Below are 9,794 nucleotides of genomic sequence, written 5' to 3'. Positions count from 1 at the left end.
GGACGGGGGAGCCTGGTGGGCTGCCATCTAGGGGGTCGCACAGAGTCGGACACGACTGGAGTGACTTAGCAGCTTAGCAGGTTTGTCATAGCTTTTCTTCCAAGGAGCAAGTATCTGGGGCCAGGGAGAATAAGGCAGAGCTCAGGCACTCTAGAAAGGGAGGCAGTTGCTGGGAGAGATGTCGAGGCAGTAGCCACTCAAGTCACTGGTTTCATGTTAGAAAAGGTTGTTTCTAGGGAAGGGATGGGGTTGCAGAATTAACTTGGTTATAAAGAGCAAATGACACTGCAGGTTCTGCCTAAGGGCATCTGTGGTCCCGTCTCCTGCTGTGTCTTCAGTACCTAGAGAAGAACCTCCTTTCTTGACACCAAGGAACGTCCGGCTGTGTTACCCGTAACAGCTCCTCACACGGTCGCCCAGATTCCTTTGGTAGACGTTTTTGAGAGGAATGGTCCATGAGAGAAGATGGACCAACTCGCCTACAAAAGACCAAAACCATGTCCTTGGCTTCAGTCTGTGTGGTTTGTTCTCTCAAAGCTGCAAGTGACAGAGGCTGATCTGAGCCGGCTTGAAGGAGGAAGGTAACGTCGGGGTTCAGAGGGGTCCCGCCTGTCCCAGACCCTCGGGACCTACCGGACTGGGCTTCCCTCCGTCTGCGCCCTGCCCCTCCTGGTGGGGACCCACAGGGTCCGAACTGACAGCCACTGGAAGTCACTCTGACTCCCTCACTGGTCCTTGAGCCAAGTTCCCAGGAGGACCCCTGGCTGGTGCCCCCCACTTCCCTAGGACCTCAGCGCGGGGTTCAGAGTTCATTGAGGTGAGAGGGGCTTCTTCGCGGGTATTTGGATGGGAGGACACACTCCAGCTTGTTGTCCCATGCAGACCCCTAACTGTTTACTCTGGACATGCTCAAGCAAAGTCCCTTATCCATGACATCATGGAATTGTGGGGCTGGTCCTGAGACTTTCCTCAAAGGGGTGAAAATCTGAGCCCAGGCCGAGTGTGAGGGGGGCTCCTGCTCCCTCAAAACCTTCAAGGGTGAAGTGAAGCCTTTCTCTGTCTCGCAGGGCTGAGGGGGTAAAACTGCTAAGAGGTGTCCCCAGACTGGACACCGTCTGGGTGTCCCTACACGGTGACAAGCCTGCTGCCATTCCGTCCCAGAATGTAGACTGTTTTACTCTGAGCTCGACTTGAAGGGTCAGGAGTTCCTGCTAATGATTTAAATATACTTCCCTTTGGGACGTCCCTCGCAGTCCAGTGATTAGGGATGGGTGTTCCCACTGTAGGGGGTTCAGGTTCTATCGTTGGTTGGGGATCAGGTCCTGCATGCTGCATGGCCAAAACCAAACTGTAAAGACACGTCCCTTTGAGAAAGAAGAAAAAGATTTTTTTAAAATAATTAAACAAAAAGCAACAACAAAATAAAGATATTCCCCTTTGAGGGTAATGACTCTGCGGTGCCAGCTGCTTCCTTTGCACCCCCTGAGCAGCAGGGCCGGAGTCCTCACCAAGAAGAAACATCCGGGAGGGATGAGGGTGGCCAGATGTTCCTGTAAATCTCCCAGGGCCCTTGGGAGCAGAGACGGCAAATGTAGAATTTGCCGTCTTCAAATGCCCTGCAGCCGCCTGCTTGCATCCTTCTGATTGGAGAACACTCATGGTCCTGCTTTCCCGTCTTGGGCTGAGGACGAGAGGAGCGTTTGTGTACAAGGACATGAGTCCACTCGCACATGTAAGGGGCTGTGTTCCTTCCACGGTGGGGACCTGACCTCCATCTCCCTGAGCCACGGCCAGGTCCCCAGCTCCTCGCCTGGCTGCCCTCCTGTCTGGCCACACGGTGTCGCTGTTTCACCAGCTCCAGCCCAGCGTCTGCCACTCACACTTTAGTTCAAAAGCTGGTTGTGGGGTCCTTGTGCCAGAAACAGACTCTGGGAAGCAGAATAGCTGAGTTTTCGATGCTTCATTTGAACACATTTGGGAAGAATCAGGTCAGTGTGATTTTACTAATTCTTTTTTTCCACACTGCTAGACCTCTAGTAGGTGGATGCCTTCACACATTAAACCCAGCTCTTCTGCAAACAGCCCTCTGTTCCTGGGCTGGGAAGATCCCCCGGAAGAGGACGTGGCAACCCACTCCAGATTCTTGCCTGGAGAATCCCATGGACAGAGGAGCCTGGCGGGGTATAGTCCACAAGGTCACAAAGAGTCGAACGTGGCCTAGTAACTGAACACACAGCACAAAATTCCCCAACCAGGGATCAAGCCCTGTCCCAACCACTGGACCGCCAGGGAACTTCCATATTTCACTAATTCGTTAAAAACTGAGTGTGGAAGGAAGATGAGGGGAGTGCCCGGTCCAGCTGGGATGGGCCACCGAGACATGGGTGATGACAGTGGAGCTCGGGTTCGGAAGTGGCTTGGGTCAGCCTCCGAGCCGGCAGCCAAATGCTCTTCTTGCTTGATGGTCATCATCCCAGAGGTGGGGAGTCACTGTAGTTTCCACAGAGGACTGACTGTACCAACTGCTCTGCATACATCATCTATAATTCCCTTGGTACCTCCGCAAGGTTGGTGTCATTATCCACAAGTTCCGGATGGGAGGAAAGACTCAGAGAAGCGAAGGAACATTCTCTGACTCACACAGCTGCTAGCTGGTGCTGACTGACTCCAGGGGCCCTTCTGTCTCCTTGGTGGGTTTCTGAGCGATCCCAGGATGTGAAGTAAGAGGGGCCTGTTTCCTTCTGAGCCTCAGATGTGCACGCTGATTCGCCTCTCAGACCACCATGAATTTAGGATGAGGAGGGTGAGCAGGGAAATTTCTTCTGATGGAGGCACAAGGCTGTTCTCAATCTAAGGTAAGAGGACCAGCTGTGCAGGGCTGTGGGCTCAGAGAATCTGCCTTGAACACAGGGGAGACAGCTGTTTGCAGAAGAGCTGGGTTTAAAGTGTGAAGGGCATCAGCCTGCTAGAAGTCAGTGTCTAGGCACTCAAAACTGACTCTGCACGAGCAGACATTGGGCCTTCCTGATAGCATCTCCCCAGGTGGCGCTAGTGGTAAAGAACCCGCCTGCCAATGCAGGAGACATAAGAGACGCGGGTTCAATACCTGAGTCAGGAAGATCCCCTGGAGAAGGAAATGGCAACCCATTCCAGTATTCTTGCCTGGGAAATCCCATGGACAGAGGAGCCTGGCAGACTACAGTCCATGGGGTTGCAAAAGTCAGGCATGACTGAGCTCACACACACACACACACACACACACACACACACACACAAGAAACTAAAATCAGTACAGTCTGTCCCCAAAGCCTCCTCCTTCGTAAGATGTGTGAACGGATAATAACTTCCTAGACCTGTTTCTAACTTCTGCTATGGTCAGTTGGACCACTTTGGATGACCAGATAAGGAGGGCATTTCTTGGAAGCAGACCTGAGCCTTGAGCTTGGTTTCATCATGGACCTGTCTAGCTTTGGAGAAACCCAGAGGACACAACGTGCACTGAAGGGGCGCTCAGCTGGTCCCAGTCCAGGGGACAGCAGCCCGAGAGGAGCCTCTGTTGATGCCAGTACCCACACAGGTTTGGGCAGGGCAGAGCTGGCCACTGCATGCCCTCCACCCACCCTGGCCAGGGACCAGCCAGCAGAGGCCACCAGCCAGCACGTGGACGTCACATTCTCTCTAAAGGAAGCCCCTGCAGTCACCTCTGCTTCTGCTTCTGCTTCTACCAGTCCTGAGTCTGGCCACAAATTGAGGGCTTTCCCAGATAAAAATTCTGTTAAGCTACAAGTCAGCATGACCCTGTAAGATAGGGACTTGCTTCTTAACCCCAGAGTCAGACACCAGAATTCCTGTCCAGCTCTGCTCTCAGCTTGTGTGAGAGCCCTGGATGCAGCCCTGGATTCCAGGCTTTGGTTTGTTATCCAGTGCTTCCTTCTCTGAGGCGGGCTTTGTGAAGCTCGGCTGCCACAAAAGACAGGCAAGAACTTTGAACAGTGTGCCCACTCCCACTCTTAGCTGTTATTTTAGGGCTGCTGTGGACTGACCGAGTGATCCCTGGCTTGTTTTCTGAGCCCCTTATTGTGTATTCCCAACAAAGTGGTTAAAAAACAAAAACGAAAAAAACCCCAAAATACTTTCTTAGCCAAATAGACTTTTTTTTTTTTTGGTAACAAAAAGAACCAAAGAGGAAATAAAGGATATCTTTCTAAGCAGAAAGAAGCTATTTGTCTCCAGGATAGGTAACTGAGAGTTATAGATTTCACTCCCCAGAGAAGTTTAAGGAAATAAGGGGCATTGAGATGTTTGGGGAACTTTAGTACTGTCTGGAGACAGGTTGAAAACCAGATACTCCCTGGAGACTCGTTTCAGCTACAGGACTGTGAGGCCTGCCTCCCTCAGGGGAGCTAACCACACACACCAGTAAGGGCTCAGGTTTGGTGCAGAGGATGGGCTAAGTCATCTCAGGCAGTTCCCTTAGCAATAAAACAGGGATCATAATATGTGTTAGTTGCTCAGTCATGTCTGACTCTTTTTGACCCCATGGACTGTGTCTCAGGCTTCTCTGTCCATGGGATTCTCCAGGCAAGAATAGTGGAGTGGATAGCCATTGCCTTCTCCAGGGGATCTTCCCAACCCAGGGTTTGAACCTGGGTCTCCCACATCGCAGGCAGATTCTTTACCATCTGAGCCACCATAATATATTTCCTTCAGATAAGATAAAGGCTGTGAAAGCTTTTTGTAAAACATTAAGTCTTATTTTTAAAAATTTTATGATTTTTTAAAATACATGTATAGAAAGTTCGCTGTGGCCTAGTTTATTTTTTTCTTTATACATTTGGGCTTCACAGTGAGGCACGTGGGATCTTAATTCCCGGATCAGGGAGCAAAGCCACACTTGCTGTGGTTGAAGTGCAGAGTTTTAACCACTGGACTCCCAGGGAAGTCCCATAAGGTCTTTTTAAAGGCTGAGATACTGGTACTTGTATCAAGGCAAGATCAAAGTTAACATGGTTTTTAAAAAGCACACAATTATGACATGTAAGATCTTTGGAATCATCTCTCAGTCAAAGTTGTGGCTTCACAGGTGGCTCAGTGGTAAAGAACCTGCCTGCCAATGCAGGAGATGAGGGTTCGATCCCTGGGTCGGGAAGACCCCAGGAGGAGGAAATGGCAACCCACTCCAGTATGCTTGCCTGGAGAATCCCACGGACAGAGGAGCCTGGTGGGCTATAGTCCGGGATTCGAAAAGAGTCAGACATGACTGAGGATGCATGCACGCACTTGATCAGAGCCAATCGAAAATGCAAGGAATCTAACCTGGATTCGTTTGGCTTTTCATACACTCAGAAATTCACCATTCTTCTCTAGGTTGACTTTGATGTTTCTTGAGAAGGGGACCACTGTGCTCCTCCAAAAAACGTCATTAAAAGAATATATTAAAAAAATTTTTTTGGCTGCACTGTGTGGCAAGTGGGACCCTAGTTCCTCCTCCAGGGATCAAACCTGAATCCTCTGCATTTGAAGGTGGAATCAACTACAGGAAAGTCTGGCAACCACTTTTTAAGTCTATTTACTGCTGTTTCTGGACCTTAGGGAACTTCAAAAGGGCAAAGAAACCTTGCACAGAAGCAGCAAGGAAGCAGGCCCAATCCTGGACCTCTGGAAGATGTGGCCGAGGAACCAGGCCCTTACTCCACCCTCCGCAGGGTCTGGCCACCCACTCAGAGCCCCGTCTCCTCGCTGCCTACACCCCAGGCCACGCGGCCACTTGGAGGGCCCAGACCTGGGACTGCTCCGCAGTCACAGAGGATACAAGTTGAGAAGCAGGTCTTTACTCAGGGTGGTGGTTCTGCTACCATCATCCCTGGCCTTGATTTCAGTGAGGCAGGAAGTTGTCTAGAGATGCCCTGAACCGCAAAGCTCACACATTCCCTTGTTTATCTGGGGAAATGCCTTCTAACTCTAAACAATTGACTTACCAACTCCCTGAGAACAATGCCCATTCATCAGACGGGGACATTCTGCTCCCTGGGAGAGGGAGTGGGCAGGGTGTCACCCTGCAAGCTGGCAGACACCCTGCAAGTGTCCCAGCGCTTACTCAGAACATGAGCACGCAGAGTGGGCTGCTCCGAACCTGCCCGGAGGAACACATCCTGTGCCCCTGGCCCTGACACATCCTGCCCGCATGCACCTGCTCTTCTTTCTGAGCTGGAGAATACTGACTGGGTGCCTGTGTCCTCTGCTGAGGTCACATCCACGCCTTCAGATACCATCTAGGACAGAAAACATTGAGAACAAACTTCACTCCCGGGGCGGGGTGGGGACCTCTTACTGTGTCTGCTCACCTCTTAACAGAGCAGGGGAAGTGAAATTGTTTAGAAATCAGAACATGGAGGTTTTTGTTTGGGGTTTTTGTTTTGTTTCGTCTTGGTGTTGCTTGTTTGTTTGCATTGCATGTAGGGAAGTGCTTTATTTGTTTTTTTCTTTCAGTTTTATTTTTTTGAAATGTAACCGACACACTAAGTTTTAGGGGAACAGCACCTGACTTACACGTATTCTGAGATGATGACCACGATGAGTTGAGTGTAAACCCATTATCTCAAGATTCCCTGGGGGTCCAGTGGTTAGAATGTTACACTCCCACTACTGGTACTCAGGTTTGATCCCTGGTCGGGGAACAAAGATCCCACAAGCTGAGCAGTGCAGCGAAAAAAAAAAAAAAAAAAAAAAGAATCTATCACCTCCTAGAGACTTTAAAAAGAAAACCTTTTCTCTTTGTGAAGAGGACATTTTAGGACCTACCTTCTTAACAGTCTCTAGACACTCCATACAACAGTGTTAACCACAGTTCGAAGGCTGGACATGACATCTTGGGACTAGTAGAATTCTAAGCAGAGGTAGAAAGAGTTTCGTGAGGCTGAAAGCTTACGCAGTCAGAACGGCGGGCCGGTGGGGTGTGTGTGTGTGTCGGGGTAGGGGGGGCATGGCAATTTTTAAAATTACAAATGACATACAAGGCCTTCCAATACACGAAAGAGACCATGAAGCCTAAGATTCATTCACTTACAGAAAACCCACCTTTGGGAAATAAGGAAAGCACCCAGAAGATTCCATGGAAACACAGTCTTACACAGCTGTGAATGGCTTTTCCCAAAACATTCTTGGGTCTCCCAGGTGGCTCACACGGTGAAGAATCCGCCTGCAGTGCAGGAGACACGGGTTCAATCCCTGGGTCAGGAAGATCCCCTGGAGGAGGGAACGGCTACGCACTCCAGTGTTCTTGCCTGGAGAATCCCATGGACAGAAAACATTCTCACTCCTTCTTGCCTTGACTGAAATCTGCATTTTTCCTGACAAAGCCATTTAGGTTAGAGCCCTCTGGAGTAAAGGCCCTCTTTTCTCCCAGCCCCCAGCTGTGGCCATCTGGTCTGGTGGGGGGAGTTGCCACACCCCATGGTTAAAGACCTGGCTCCGTAGGGGCTCCAGCCAGACCACCTCCCCCATTTTGGTTGCTGTCCTCCAGCCACCTCAGAGGAGTGACGGTCAAACTCATGAAGAGGTGATTAACGTCATTTACAGCAAATGAAATGTTAGTTCAAACTATAGGAGATAAAATTTTTCCACCTAATAGATGAGCTTGCTGTCATTGTTTAGTTGCTTAGTTGTGTCCAACTCTTTTGTGACCCCATGGACTGTAGCCCACTGGGCTTCTCTATCCATAGGATTCTCCAGGCAGGATTACTGGGGTGGGTTGCCATGTCCCTCTCCAGGGGATCTTCCCAACCCAGGGATAGAATTCGAGTCTCTCGTATTGGCAGGTGGATTCTTTACCGCTGAACTCCCTGGGAAATCCTTAATAGATGAGTAATGATGAGCAAATTTGATGTGCTGCTTATGGGAGAGGAGGGGAACAAACAGGTACTCCATGCATTGCTACTGGAAGGAAAAAGCAGCACCACCTCCTCAGAACAATCTATCAAAATGTAAAAGGCACATATCCTGGGATTTCCATGGTGGCCCAGTTGTCAAGACTCCATGCTTCCAGTGAAGAGGGCAACAGGTTCAGTTCCTGGATGGGAAACTAAGATCCTACATGTGCTGGGGTTGCCAAAAATAAAAAAATTAAAATAAATTAAAATTTGAAAAGTAAATTAAAAATAAAATGCTCGTTTGCTTTGATCCAGTGACCACACTTCCACAAGTTTATCCTATTCATATGTTCACATGTGTGTACAAAGATGTATGTGCAAGAAGTTTCCTGTGACACTATCTGGGGAGTAAAAGTCTGAAAGAACCTAAGTGCCTGTCAATGGGAATGGGTATTAAACATGGTTATTATGTGAATTGGAAAATCACACAAAATGATACTATGTGTTGTTCACAGCCATATGTAAATCTACATGGGAAACATACAAAATTACTGAAAGAAATAAATTAATAACAATGTTCAGCTCTAGGGTAGGGAGCTGGGAAGAGGATTGTCTACGAAGGTTACAGAATATTTCAACTTTATCTGTAACATTTTACTTCTTTTATATAAAGGAAAAAAGGAAACAGCAAAGATGAGTTTTTATCAGCACTGGGTGGTGGGAGCTTTTCATATGTGACTTTTATGTACTTTTTAAAAGAGCACAATTCAGAGCATTGGGCATGAGGTGAAATCTTTCGTGTAAAAAGATACCCACGTGCTTCTTATCTGTGAACGTCTCTGGACAGACGACGGCTGGGAGGGGACCAGGACATGGGCTTGGGGTGGAGAGGGGCTTATTTTCACCACACACTGTTACTGTGTATTTAACTATTTGAACAAACTACTTAAAAATAATAATTACAAAGAGCAAGCAAACAGACAGCACGTTTTAAAAGCTTGTTGTACTTGAAGAGGAAGGTGAGCAGAGGCCTGCCCTCTTCGGGTTCCTGATGGGGGAAGACAGTGCAGGCCCTCCATCCTCATAGTCACAGCTTGGGTCCTACTGAGAGCTGTGTGTGCTAAGTCACTTCAGTTGTGTCCAGCTCTTTTTGACCCTATGGACTGTAACCTGCAAGGCTCCTCTGTCCTTGGAACACTCTCGGCAAGAATACTGGAGTGGGTTGCCTTGCCCTCCTCCAGGGGATCTTCCTGACCCGGGCATGGAACCCGCATCTCTTATGCCTCCTGCATTGGCAGATGGGTTCTTTACTACCAGGAATTCCCTGGTGGCTCAGGCGGTAAAGCTTCTGTCTACAAGGCAGGAGACCCAGGTTCGATCCCTGGGTCAGGAAGATCCCCTGGAGAAGGAAATGGCAACCCAATCCAGTACTATTGCCTGGAAAATCCCATGGACAGAGGAGCCTGGTAGGCTACAGTCCTTGGGGTGGCAAAGAGTCGGACACGACTGAGCGACTTCACTTTCACTTTTCTTTACCATTAGCGCCACCTGGGAAGCCCTTAGCAGTGAGAGCCATGAGCAGCTGGCTTTTTGTTTTCTTTTATTTTTTTGGCTGTACTGTACTGCAGATGGGGTCTCAGTTCCCCAACGAAGGACCTGAGGGAACCCGTGCCCCCTGCAATGGAAGCACAGAGTCCTAACCACTAGACCACCAGGAAATTCTCAGGAGTAGCTGTTAACACTCCAATCATGAGGTGGACAGGCAGGAAAAAACACTGGAAAATGTCCACTCTGGCAAAGGTATTTAAGTATACGTTAGGGTGGTAAGAGGGAAGCCCCTGGGCCAAGGAAGCTTAGTTGGTTGCCTATTTTCAGTGTCAGAGTCCCCAGCAGGAAAACAAGAGTCGAGCTGATGGAAGATGAGCT

This window comes from Oryx dammah, unplaced genomic scaffold (assembly GCF_014754425.2).
Source record: "Oryx dammah isolate SB20612 unplaced genomic scaffold, SCBI_Odam_1.1 HiC_scaffold_29, whole genome shotgun sequence".
NCBI lineage: Eukaryota > Metazoa > Chordata > Mammalia > Artiodactyla > Bovidae > Oryx > Oryx dammah.
The sequence above is the reverse complement of the archived record's forward strand: the minus strand, read 5'-3'. Positions refer to the sequence as shown.